We start from the raw sequence: 14,469 nt of genomic DNA, 5'->3' as shown, positions 1-14,469 counted from the left end.
TATGCACAAGATACAGATAGGGCTCCATACCCTCCACACTCTTCACCAAATTATAAGCCCTCACAGACTTTTTCTCTCCTTCAGCCTCAGCACGGCATTGGGTTTTCCGCTCTAGGAAAATTTCCCCTACTTGTTTCTTGTGCTGTGCTGAGATGGTTGTGGGGTTCCTGAAGAGGTTTCCAAACCCTAGATCCTCAAGGGTATTTCTCACATATTTAAGCCAGGGGGTGCGCATGCAGTGAGTCCTACCTAAGCAGTCCAATAGAATTTCTCTGCTTAAGTGCGCATCTGGATTTACCCAGATTTTTAGCCAGGCCACAATTGGCCTAAGTTTTAACAAATCGACCAGGTATGGCCTCCCTAGCTCCCTGTGAGCTATGAATCCAGCAGTACTGGGTGGTGCCCTCAGGATAGATTTCAGGTATCTGTTTTCTTCCTGTTCAATTCTAGTGGTGTTCACAAAGCCCCAAACTTCTGCCCCGTAGCTTACTTTGGAACATGTTATGGAGCCATACAAGTTCATCACTTGTTCCGGACTCCATCTGCCCAGCCTCCTGCCATATCCAGCTATTGCCCCATTAGAGGCAATCATTTTACTACAGCGTTCTGCCACCAAGGAGTTAAATTGAAGAGCACCATCAAAGGTTACTCCAAGATAGGAGAACGTTTTAACCTCCTCTAAACAATGGGTACCTATTGTGTAAGAGAATTTAGAGGAAGGTTTTTTGCCTGCCAGGAGCACGTATGATTTGCCTAGGTTGACAGATAAGTCCAGGTTACTCATGAACTTGACGAACCCATCTATCAGGATTTGTAGGCTTCGGGGTGTGCGTGCAAGCAAGACCGCGTCGTCTGCATAAAGCAGGACAGGGATGTGCCGCGTCCCAACCCTTGGGGAGTCTGCCTTTAAACCCAAAAGAAACTGCTCCAAAAAGGGGCAAGAATACATCCTTGTCTGACTCCACTTTTACATGGGAAGGAATCAGACAATCCACCCTCCCTGTTAAATCTAACCTTTGCCGTAGTGTCGCTATGCAGCTCTCTCAATATGGTGATTAAGCCACTCTCGATCCCCATGCCTGCCATCATGTCCCACAACTTCCCTCTATTGACGTGATCGAATGCTGCTGCCAGGTCCATGAATCCCATATAAATGGGTTCATCACTGGCCAGAGTATATTTGGCAGTCAGCATATATAGGTTCAGGCATTGGTCACTGGTGGACCTCCCTGACCTGAACCCATATTGAGTGTCCGAGAAGATGTTGTTCTCTTCGGTCCACTCGGACAATCTGTTCAGAATTGCCCTTCCCAGAAGTTTAGCCGAAACGTCAATCAGGGAAATAGGCCGATAGCACTTAGGGTCGTCCTTGTTGCTCTTTTTGAAGATTGGAACAATGATCGCTTTAGACCATGATGGAGGGAGACCGCAGGTGATAGCAGTGTTTAAGACCCTAGTCATCAGGGGGGCCCATAAATCTATATTACTAAGAAACAGGTCAGGGGGAATTCCATTCGGACCCGGGGCTTTGTTCTTAGTTAGACTCTCCATCCCTGCCGTGATCTCCTTAACACCTTGGCTGCTAGGGGGTTTTCCCCTCCTGTGCTGCAGATCCTTATTTCCCATTGTTCATGACAAGGTCAGCTCGTCATAAGCACAGCGCAGGTAACACCCATGACGAGCTGACCTTGTCATTAGCATGGAAGGGGTTAAGAATAAATACTACCGGGGGAGCCTGACTTGGGGTTCCTGATGGCTCTACATGGGTGCCCGGCTCATGATTATACAAACTCCTAAAGTGGGTGACCCACTGCTCCGGGAGGATGTTAGCCCCTATCTCCGGAGAATCATTTTCTTGAAAGGTCGGTTTATTGATGATTCTCCAGAACCCCGCTAGGTCCTTTCTTTCCCCTGCCTCTCTCAGATCTGCCCATGCTTCTGCCTGCAGGGTGAATTTCCTTCTTTTGGTCTCTTTTTTATATTTTTCTCTGCATGCCCTAATTTTTTGTGGATCCCGTGGTTTTGACTTAAGAGAGCATTTCAATTCCCTCAGTGCCTTAGAACAATCTTTATCAAACCACCGGGGATTGACCAGGTTACGTGTGGGCACACTGGACCTTAGTAGTCCGTCGATCAGGTTAGCAATATGGTCGAACGCTTCTAGTAACCTTGGTCCCTGGACTTCCAGATCCAAACAGTCATTTATTGCCAGCAAACCCTTATCGCTCAAGTTTTTATAAAACTTTACCCCATCTATTTTGGACCATTTCAGTCTCCTGCCTTGATCGGTGACCCTCTCCTCAATTGAACGATGGACATTGGATCCAATACCCGCCCTATACAAGAGCGTTAAGACAAGCGGGTTATGGTCACTGAAGCTGTTCCAGTCTATCCCTACACTGATTACTTTGTTAACCAGGGATCTCGAAACCAGAATGTAATCTATGATAGATGAGCAGCCCCTGCCCTTAAAAGTTGGTGGGAGTGTACCATCCGACTGTGGGTCTATCATATTAATGGTGTGCTCTAGGTCGTACTTAAGCCGAAGCAACCTAAGAGCCGACCCAGTAGGCGAGTGAGAAAAATGCGGCCCCTTCTCAATTGGGCATTGTGCCCAATCTGTATTTGCTTTGACCAGTGCCGGGCAGAGGTGACAATTAAAGTCCCCCACCACAAGCAACCCGTGAGACGGGCCCTTATTCTGGGATGTGATTTCTTGTCCTAACCTATGATCGAGTTCAGTTAATACCGGGGTATGGTTATTTGCTAACTCGGTGTTATAGATGTTAAAAACAGAGAATCGTAACCCCTTTCCATGGAACCGAACTACTTGGATCCCATGTGAGAACCAGTCTGGGAAGGACCAGGTGCCTGGGATGTCTAGATCTACATAGAGGGACAAACCGCCCATTGCTCTCCCTGAGCTGGATTTTCGGGCAGGAACAAAAAAGCACTTGTACCCCTGCAGATGATAATTATTCTCCACAGCCCATGTCTCCTGTACACATATGATATGACATTTTCTGATGAAGTCAACCCATTCCTTGTTGTTGAATTTGCCCGCTATGCCTGCTACGTTCCAAGAGATGAGTCTCACACCCTCTCCACTCCATTCTGCACCCCCCTGGGCCCTTGGTCTTATTTCCCGCATTGACCCTTGCATTGCCTGCCCGTGTCCCCCTCCTGTACTGTCTTTGACTATTGCCTTAGGTACAGCAAACTTAGGTTCCCCCACATCAACCGCTAAGGTTTGCTGAGCCTTAGAACTTTGCTCCTCCAACATCTCTACCAGAACGCCCTTTTCTTTACAACACTGGGGGGCATTATCTGTTTGTCAGTCGACCCCCTCTAGGCCATTCAGGCAATTGAACCGGTTATAGGTGTAAAAGGGTTGTTCTGGCCGACCAAATGTCGGCCTAGGGTTAAAGGCCTGGTGTCTCCCCCTCCTACCAACCCTCTCCCAGCTGTCATGAGTTTGGGGTGGCTGAAATGGGACTGGGGTAATGGGAAAAAAGAACGACACATGGAGGGTTTGGATGGTAGATTCCCTAGATCTCTTCTTCCCTTGACATATATAGGACACCGTTCCTGTATCCCTAAAACTCACCAATATGCAGTCCCCTTTAATGGATTTTTGTGTTCTCCCCACCCATGGTACCCTTCTTACCATTATGATTTCATTATTGAAATGTGTCGGGAGGGGTCTGTTTATGTTTAACCACTTAATTACCCTACTTTTCAGGGCACAAAAATCCTCAGTTTCATTTCCTCGAGTGGGGGGACACCCGCCATAACTACAGTGAAAGCGTTAGTCTCTGGGGGTAGATTAGGTCTACGTGGTCTCAGGGTGAGCTTCATTAAAGGGGTCGGGGTGGTATTATCTACCGGCTGTGCCGGAGGTACAGGTTCTGGCGGAGGGTTGGGCATGTTGGCGTTAAGGGGCTTAGATGATGCAGGCTTTGACCTTAAGGGTTGTTGTGAGGGCGCCGCATTCGCGGCTTGTGGAGGGACTGAGTTTACAACACTATTTGCCGACTGTTGAGGGGCTACAGTGGGGGGAGTGGAATCTGGTTGCCTTCCCTGTCGACCAGCTGGAGTTTTCAGACTACCTAATGTGGCCTCCAGAAAGGTTAGTCTGATCTCAATCTTTTTTATACTTTCGCTGATCGGTAATAATAGAGACCTTAGCAAAAATTCTAGGTTTCCGAGCGGGACAACAGACAAGGGAATATTAGCAATACTAGCTCCTGTATCTTTTATCGTAGCAGGAGCTGAGTCCTCATGAGCGATGGGTTTAGGATGTAAATCAGCCGATGGTTTCTCTACTAATGCGGGGGTTTTTAGAAACTTCCCAAAGCCCGAATGGGGAACCTTGGGTTTGTTCCTTCCTTGAACTCCCTTCGATTTCCTCCTGCGTTTATTGGGAGGGGGTCCAAAAGCTACTTGTGTGGTGACTGGCTTAGATTTAGCCTTCCTGGTCTTGGGGGCTGGGGGGGTTGGGACACTAAATCAATGGTCACCCTGGTAGGGCTAGGACTGATAGCTGGAGCTATACTCATGACTGCAACTGGTGAAATGTTAGTGCAATCCCTCAGCAGTAGTGGGACATCATCAATTCGGGACAGCTCCTCCCTGGGTGTAATGAGTTGGTCTCCGAGGGGGGTATTTTTCAAGTTGTCTATTGAGCGTCTCCGTTCTGCCCTTAACCTGGACAGGTTACACTCTTTGTCCCCCTCCCCCACTGCCCGGGAGAAATAATTCTCTAGAGTCCTATTTTTAACTCCTCCCGGCTTCAATGGGGTACTCTCCCTTGCCGGGGACGGCATGGTGTTTGTAATGAGTTATACTCGGCGGGGGGCTTTACCAATGATATGAGTCCAGGAGTCGAATGCACGACCCAAGAGGGTAGGCCCTGCCCGGCCTACTTCTGCCTATGACGGCCTTAGACGGTCCCGCCCTTGTCCCGGGCTTCTCCCGGCCCGCTCCCGCTCGCTCCCGCGAAGCGGAAGCCCTGTAAACTATTATACACTATACTACCTCGTGATAGGTTGATAGGCGGAGGGCGTGGCCAGCGGGGAGAGCAGCCCAGGTGTAACCAATTGGGCGCACAGGGACTCCTGGACGCTGGAAGCTCGCAGCCCCGCCGACTCACTTGCCTGCACCGCGTTCCTCAGCCAAAGTCCAACCACTCAGTCCCAGTTCAGGAAGGACACGAGCGCTGCGGGACCCGCGAAGCGGGTCCGGCGAGGCGCTGGCTGACTCCTCAGCAACAAACAGGGCACAGGCTTCCTGGGAGCAAGGGTCCACTCCACACGACTCCCAAAAGGATCCCAGGTAACAGCGAGACAGGTCCGGTTTTGCTTCGTTGGCGGGGGCGTGGCCAGCGGGGAGAGCAGCCTAGGTGTAACAAATTGGGCGCGCAGGGACTCCTGGACGCTGGAGTCCCTGGCAAGAAGCTTGCAGCCCCGCCGACTCACTTGCCTGCACCGCGTTCCTCAGCCAAAGTCCAAACACTCAGTCCCAGTTCAGGAAGGACACGAGCACTGCGGGACCCGCGAAGCGAGTCCGGCGAGGCGCTGGCTGACTCCTCAGCAACAAACAGGGCACAGCAATCCACAGGCTTCCTGGGAGCAAGGGTCCACTCCACACGACTCCCAAAAGGATCCCAGGTAACAGCGAGACAGGTCCGGTTTTGCTTCGTTGGCGGGGGCGTGGCCAGCGGGGAGAGCAGCCCAGGTGTAACCAATTGGGCGCGCAGGGACTCCTGGACGCTGGAGTCCCTGGCAAGAAGCTCGCAGCCCCGCCGACTCACTTGCCTGCACCGCGTTCCTCAGCCAAAGTCCAAACACTCAGTCCCAGTTCAGGAAGGACACGAGCGCTGCGGGACCCGCGAAGCGGGTCCGGCGAGGCGCTGGCTGACTCCTCAGCAACAAACAGGGCACAGCAATCCACAGGCTTCCTGGGAGCAAGGGTCCACTCCACACAACTCCCAAAAGGATCAGCTACCTTATTCTTGCTTCCCGGAATGTACTCCACATCATATCGGTATTCTAATAATTTCAGCGTCATCTTGGCTATTCTGGGGGTAGCGCTTGCATGTCCACTGGCCGTGAGTACTCTTACAAGTGGTTTGTGATCCGTCTTCAGTTGGAATCTCGTGCCCCACAGGAACTGTCGAAATTTGCCCATGACCCATACTACTGCCAGCATCTCCTTCTCTATGACACTGAACTTCTTTTCTGTATCTGATACGGCTCTGGAAGCAAAGCTTGGTGTTTCCGTTGTTCCATTTCTCCTTTCTTGCATAAGGACTGCTCCCAGTCACTTGTCACTGGCGTCTGTCGTCAACACCGTTTGTCCTTGTAGGTCATACCCTTGCAGGGGTATGGCTTGGCTGACATCCTTCTTGATACCCTCAAATTCTTTCTGCGTTTCTTCAGTCCATACGAACGCCGTCTTCTCCCTTGTGAGTTGCCTCATATGATGTGTTTTGGTGGTAAAGTGCTGTACGAATTTGCTGTAGTACTCAACCATCCCTAGAAAGGATCTGACTTCTTCTTTGATGGAGGGAGGTGGGGCGTCGCAGATGGCTTTCACGTTATCCCTTTTTGGTGTGATACCTTGCTCTCCTATTTCATGTCCCAGGTAGGTGACTGAAGCCATCCCTAGACGGCACTTCTCCCACTCTGCTGTTAGGCCTTTTTCTTCCAGAACATTCAGCACCTTGGCCAATTTAGTGTGGTGGTCTCTCCGGTCTTTCCCCATCATCAGGATGTCGTCCTGGAAGTACTGTACTCCTTCCATGTCCTTGAAGAGACAGTGCATGAGTTTCTGGAAGACGGCCGCCGCCGAGGCAAGTCCAAATGGCATTCTGCAGAATTGATAACACCCAAAGGGTGTTATTAACGATGTTAACTTTCTGCTTTCCGGGTGTAGTGCTATTTGGTAATATGCCGAGGTCAGATCGATGGTGGAATACCATTTAATTCCCTTGGTCTTGGCCAACATTTCCTCGATGCGGGGTAATGGAAACTTTTCCACCACAATGCACTTGTTCAGTTCTCTCAGGTCCACACACAGCCGGATCTTGCCGTTGGACTTCATTACCACCACCAGGGGCGCCAGCCACTCTTCGCAATTTATGGGCTCGATTATCTCATTCTTCTCCAGCCCCCGCAACTCCAGTTGCACTGCTTCTCTCACTGCAATGGGGACATTTCGTACTTTGTGCGATACTGGTATGGCATTGTCCTTGAGTTCTATCCTGTGCGTGAACTTACCCAGCTTCCCGACTTTCCCGCCAAACAACTTGGGGAAGTCCCTCTTCAATTTTTCTAGGTCTGGCCATTGTTCCGGTGCCGGTATCAGCACTTGTATTTTTCCTCCTGGGTCTAGTTTTATGCCCAGATCTCCTTGGTCCATCCAGCCTAGGACTGACGGGCCCTTTTCCGCTACATACAGTTTGCACTCCGTCCGCTGAATTCAAATTTTAACGCTCGGTATCTTACCATAGGGATTCGTTCTCCCGTGTACGAGACCGGTCTTATATCCAGAGGTTCCAATCGTGGACCCAAGTGGGGCTTGAACTTCTCGTTCCATACTGCTCTTTGGACGATTGTATAGGGTGATCCTGAGTCTACAACAATGCTTATCTGTACACCTCCTATAAGCATGTCGCACTGCGGTTTGTTCGATCTTCGGACATCCACACCCAGAACTTGATCTTCTATACACAGCACCGTGTCTTCTTCCTCTTGCCTTCTCTCCTCTGCATCTTCCGGGTCTTGATCCACGTACTTCACCGTGTTGCGGCCTGCTTTCCGACGACACACCTTTTCGTAGTGCCCTGTTATGCCGCAGAACATGCACTTTGCTCAGAACGCCGGGCATCTCTTGTCCTAGGCCGCGTGGGCCTGGCTGCCACATCGATAGTACGAGTTTCTGGCTCCACTGTTTTGCTTCCCTTGCTGCACCTGTTTCCCCAGCCATTTGTTGGGCCCTCTGCTATTGGCCACTGCGCCTTTATTCCTTCCCGTGGGTTCTTCGTCATCGACTTTGTTCACCATAGGCCTCACGACTGGTTCTCTCTTGGCTGCAGCCGCACATCTCTTCGTTAGCTCAGCCTTTTTCACAATCGCAATCACTTCCTTTAGTGTTGAATCTCCGCTCGCCCACAACTTGTCCTGCACTGGTTTGTTAGTGGTGTGCATCACTATCTGGTCCTTAAAGAACTCGTCGTCTAGCGCGCCAAATTTGCACGTCGTCGCTAACTTCTTCAATGCCGCCACGTACTCGTCAATTGACTCTCCTATTTCTTGCTTCCGCTGCTGGAAATTATACCGATCTATTGACGTGCATACTGCTGGCCTGTAATGCTCATTAAGTTCCTCTATGGCATGAGCAAAGACGTCGTCATCTGCAGCTTGTCGGGACTTGGGTACCAGGTTTTGGAATACCCTAATCCCTTCTGGGCCCAGGTTGTATAGTAATATTCTCTTTTTTCTTTTACTTGTGAATGCCTCTTCATTCTCGTCTTACAGAGCTTCTATATAATTGAGAATGTACTCTCTCCAGTCTTCCCATTTCATCAGGGGCTCCCCCGGTTTTGGTAGGCATGGGATTGGAGTTGTCATTGAATTTGCTTGTGCGCTCATTTCTTCGCGCTTTTTTGTCGCTATTTCCTGGCTCTTGGGACTGCTTGGCGTGCTAGTCTCCTCCCCCTGCTCTGGTTGAAATTGGGGACTCTCTGCACCTCCTGCTCCTCTTCTCCTTCACTCCGCCAGGGCCCCTGTCCGGTTCGAGGCTCACCCTTTGCCGTACTTCCCCGGGCTGTATATCCTTGTTCGTGGGGTGGCTGTGGGTGGCTGTTTTTCTGCTATTCTGCTTCCTTTCCTTGCCCTGGGTGGTGTTACTAGGGGCTGTTCCTCCCTCTGTACCTTGGGGTTTTAGCTGTCCTCGTACCTGGTTGTGCCGGTCTGCGCCCTGCTCTGGTGCGTCTCCTGTCGCTTCTGCCACGTTCTCTGTGGTGTTCCTGCTCCCTCTCACGTAGTGCCTGTCTTGCTTCTTAGTGCTGGTTCTTCTCCCTTGACCTTTGTATTCCTTTCTATTTTTTTTTCTTGTTGCAGGTCCCACCCTCGTTGCCACTGTAAGGTTACTATTCCTGCAAGGACGACATGACACTGTGGAGTATGCAGGTATCACTATTTATTATCAACTCTTACACTGCACAGAGAGCGCCGAGCTTGCAGCCTCTCCGCCCGGGCTCCGGCACTCGAATTGCGCGTTTCTAATATGGCCACCGCTCACGCTACGCGGTGACGTAGCGTGAGCACTAGACCGCAACTCTACAATATAGAAATAAGACTAACGGTTTAGTCCTTCTTTTATTTCTGGTGTGTCCCGGTCTTTGGTTCTCAAAATCTGGTCACCCTATCTCTATCTCTCGGCAGGTGCATCTGGCCTCTCTGCAAGAGCAGCTGAGAAGTGACCCGGTGTGGCTGCAGGGAAGTGACTGCCTGCAAACGGCAATCGGAGTGCCGCAGTGACGGAACCCTGGGGACCGAGACAACGCAGCGTTGGAAAGAATCCTTGGTCACCAGTATTTTCCGGTGAGTCAGGTCGCAAACAAAATCACCCGCACCGGGTGGGAATGGTGTTGTAGGACGGGGCCCCACACAGCGCCCAGACATGCAATAGACACAGCATCTTCCGGTGAGGGCTGGTGGAGTACTATGCCAGCTAAGGAGGGTGCAAATGCACAGCAGCACCGGAGTGCCCTTGCAGCGCTCAGGACCAGCAAAGCGGGAAGTAATGCCAGTAATGCTAGCAGAGAGGGAGCGAAAAAGAGTCCCTGGTCCACCTGAAGAGAACATGAAGGTGCCCGGGTAGGCGGGCGGGGACTTTGAGATGGATGATGATTTGGAGGTGTTGCTGGAAAGAGGTCGCCGGCTGGTTTCGAGCTGAGGGCACGACTGGGCTCTTGGTGTTTTTGGAACTTACTCCCTTGACTTTCTGACTTGGACTCTTATCCTCCCTGCCATTTTGTAACTTTCTTCTTTGACTCCCCTGTCCCATGTCCCATCACTCATCACCAGCCACGGCCTGTGGAGGGAGTTCTGGTGGGGCAGAAAGGCTGGGCGGGGGAGGGGCAAAATGCGATGCAGCGCGCTCTACGAAATTCGTTTTATTAATTACATTGTTTACTTACCTCCAATTATCCATATTCCGTTTTTTAGCACCCCCCACCCTGCCCCCGCCACACCTTACTGTCCCACCGGAACTCCCTCCACGGGCTGCAGCTGCTCATCACCCCCTCCCCTACCTCTTCCCTCCCTCACTCTTTCTACCTCCCCCATTCTTTTCCTCTTTCCTCTGAATTTCTCTCCTCTTGCATGTTTTTTCCCTATGCCTAAGCCATGCTTCTGTAACTCATAAATATATATATATATGTAAATATTTAATATATAATTGTCCAAGCCTAATCGCTGTTAAAATTTAATCCTGAGCGAATTTACTATTTGTATATATAGAACTCTAACCACTAGTATATGTAGTAGACCTTTGTACTTACTACCATTCCTTTGTGATTTTAGAGTTCATCTGTTTGTATCTCTTCCCTGAGTGACTTTACAACTTGTACATGTGCAATTTTATTCCTGTTTATATCTCTTCCTTGAGTGACTTTACACCTTGTACATTTGCAATTTTTTTCTGTTTGTATCTCTTATGTAGCTCATGTAATCCAAAGTCCTTATGTAACGCAACTGGTTCTTTTGTAAAGCGCTCTGACACCTTCGGGTAATATTTGCGCTATATAAAATTGCATTAAATAAATAAATAAACGTAAGCGCCCACGTGACCATCTTGTCATGCCGTACACAATTTGCCTATGCTGTTTTCTAGTCATTTCCAGTGACATTGTCATAATGTAGGTGTGGCGGGGTCAAGGGAAGGGCACGGAGACTAGATCGTGGTAAGTAAGGTTTTATTTTACCAAAGGTCTTTTTCTTTCTTAAAGGGAGTCTTTCTCTAGCCAAAATTGCAGGGTCCGTGATTGCGGCCTCTTCAGGAGGTCTTCTGGAGCCTTGGTGAAGGGATGCTTGACCTCTAGCAGGATAATCTTCGGGAGGCTCTCCACCGTTTTACATAAGAGAGAGGAAAGATGCTTTGGTCAGTTACAACTGTCCAGTTTTGTTACTCCCCTTTAGGAAACCCGGGGTGTGAGGGATCACCAGTCCGTTAGTGTATATACAAGTTATATACACAGCAAGACTATCATTATAGAAGTGAGGGAACGTGAGGGGAATGTGGGGGAGAGGCTACATAAGTGAATGCTACAACATATACAGTATTTACAGATAACGTTCTTGAATTACAGTCGGAAACTTTTAAACCCCCGGCTTTTAACGTTCTCAGCCTGGCAACCGGATGCTTTATACCCGATCTACGCGTTGTCTGGCATTCACTCAGGGGCGGTTCCAGCAGTCTCTCCCCACCTCCCTACCCAGCCCGACACACGCTTACGCACCTGGCTGATCCACACTCCTCCTCTCTGAGTGTGGCTGGGCGATACACGGAAACGGTGGCCTCCAGGCACTGGAACCTCCGTCTTCGGTTCCCAGGTTCCTCCAGAGCTCTCCTTCTCTCGCGGACCTTCTTCTCCCCGCAGTCTCACCGGTTCTCCTCTACACACGATTTGCTTGTTGGTGACGTCACAAGCCGATGGTAGTTCTTCCGTTTTTTTCTCCAACCTGGGATCAGCTATGTCATCCAGGGGCGTGTCCTCGCCTTCCAGTTCGTTGTAATTAAAGGGGCCGTCCTCATTTTCATTCCAAAGCTCACCCCGTCTAATCTCCAGTCGCTCTGCTTGGGGTGTAAAGAAGGGAGAGCACTCGAGTCAGCTACCCACCACTCGCTCTGGGACACAACCCCCTCTCCTGGCTTAGGCTCCTTGTTAAAGTAGGTAAAATATGGAAATGTTAAATATCCGTTTTTTAGGTCTCGACCTAAAGTATTGCTTTAGCAATGCTTGTTTGTCGAGATATCTAGTAAGCGGTCCGGAAAGTCTGCCTAAACGGCGGATTAGACACAGTTCATGTGAACTATGCGTGTGCACAAACCAGCCACGTCACAAACCACCATTTGTCTGTGCCTCGCATCAGACTTCAAAGGCTGCCGCTCCCTCCCCCCATTAGTCTTCAAAGGAATGCACTCCCGCCCAGCCCCGCCCCGCCACAGCAATGCCGAGAGCTTGTTTTCAGCATGATTCCTTCTCTTTGTTTAGAGAGCTCACTCACTGATTAGTGTCACAGATCCATGGCGCACAAATCATCACAGCAATGCCGAGAGCTTGTTTAGATTCCACCCATAGGATTAAAGTACTTTAGCGCCTCCTTTGAGTTTGTGTCTCCCTTATTGTCTCCATGTAGGTGGCGCACCACAGCTCGTGTTCTTTACCTAGGGGACCCGTTTTTAAAAATTATTTTTGGTGTTTATTCATTTTCATTTATCTTTTGAATCAAAGGTGCTGCCGCCGTCCTCCTTTGTCTCTCCAGGAAGAGCACTGCTCTGCCGCTCCATCTGTCTGCAACCCACTCTGTCTGAATGCCCTGTGCTGTTCATATAGGCTGTATCATTTACTCCAGGAACAGCTATTGGGCTGTGAGCTGCATGTCAGGTGCTCAGCACACCTCCACAGTGCCGATTACACCCTTGGCTCAATCGCGATCTATGGGAACTCGTCGGCCAACTCTGCAACAATGCAGGCCTGTGTGTGCCTTTTTGCCACCTGGACCAGGTACCGCCCAGTGATTGCCAGTCCAGTGCTCCGATCCCACCAATTTAGCAGCATGCCCACGCAGGTGGGAGGCACCCACCGGGCCTAGCCCCCAGCAGCGCCTGCACTCACCGCGCCCAGGATCTCTCTGTCTTCTCCGGTGTAATTTGCTGGCCTCCGCCCTCAAGTTCCACCAAGCTCCGCCTGTGTGCTCTTTCAAGTCACTGCAGCCCGGGAGAGTCCACACCGCTGTAGTTCTCACGTTGCTCCTTCAGGGTCCTCCTTCCCCCGGTGCTATGCTTTGCTGACCTGGTTCTGGGTGTGGGCGTCCGCCTGGGATCTCCAATGAGTGAGCGTTTCTTTTTGTCAGGGCCTCTTCAGGCAGCCTCGGACACATGCAGATAGGCCCAGTCTTTGCTCAGGCACGTCTCACATCATGGGCTTTTGAAATGCTTATATGTCCCTATGTGGTGCAGATAAGGTAAACCTCGCCTTCTCAGGCCAGTTGTAATCTGGTCAACGAAGTCTGTGTGCTGTGCCCACCAAACAGACTGTCTCCCAAGCAGCTAGTTCTAAAGTGCTTATATGCTCCCATGTTGTGCAGATCAGTCAAGCCCTCCTTATTTTGCCATTTGTAATCTGGACAATGAGGTCCCTGTGCTGTGCGTGCCAAACACCAATCAAATTTCCTCCCTGTGTTACTGTAATGCATCTGTGAGAAACTGTGTGCCTGATGAGTGTGCTCTGCTCCACCATTTTATTGTCTCCTCTTTGAAGTTACTGGCAGAAGATCCCGTGTGAGTACACCACTGATCTAAGAGTGGTACTTAGCCTTAAAAGACTTGGAGCACTTTTCAGCACCCCTTAACTGACATCAAAAGCAAACACTTCAATACCTGTGAGTAAACCAAAATGACTGTTATCATTCACAGATGTACATTAATGCTTCTGGCAGAAAATGTGAGGTGATACACCAAGCAGTGTGCTCCCCTATACACCCTCCTTCCCACCCCAGATTCAGTTATAGTTTTTGCTTTTCAGAAGAGGACTGCGTCCGCACTAGATGCAGTTAGCTTCAGCTGGACTACTCTACCGCCCTCACTCTACCACTCTCCGCCCTCACTCTACCAACCTCACTCTACCACTCTACCGCCCTCACTCTACCGCCCTCACTCTACCACCCTCACTCTACCACTCTTACTCTACCACTCTCCCTCTACCACTCTACCACCCTCACTCTACCACTCTACCGCCCTCACTCTATGTTATGTTATGTTATGTATTTGTTGAGCGCGACAGCTGCCCCAGCAACGGGGCGTCCCGGTGCTAAGAACCATAGCACAACCTACTGGGGGGGGGGGGAGTAAAGGCTACCCCTCTACCGCCCTCACTCTACTGCCCACACTCTACCACCCTCACTCTACCGCCCTCACTCTACCACTCTACCGCCCTCACTCTACCACCCTCACTCTACCGCTCTACCGCCCTCACTCTACCACTCTACCGCCCTCACTCTACCACTCTACCGCCCTCACTCTACCACTCTGCCTCCTTCTCTAACTCCCTGTTCTCTTCTCTTCTCCTGTGCTGATCTGCTGTTCTCTTCCACCCGCCTCCTTCTTTAACTCCCTTTTCTCTTTTGCTGTGCTGATCTGCTGCTCTCTTCCACGCCACCTCCTTCTTTAACTCTGTGT

This window comes from Lissotriton vulgaris, chromosome 1_1, assembly GCF_964263255.1.
Source record: "Lissotriton vulgaris chromosome 1_1, aLisVul1.2, whole genome shotgun sequence".
Lineage (NCBI taxonomy): Eukaryota > Metazoa > Chordata > Amphibia > Caudata > Salamandridae > Lissotriton > Lissotriton vulgaris.
The sequence above is the reverse complement of the archived record's forward strand: the minus strand, read 5'-3'. Positions refer to the sequence as shown.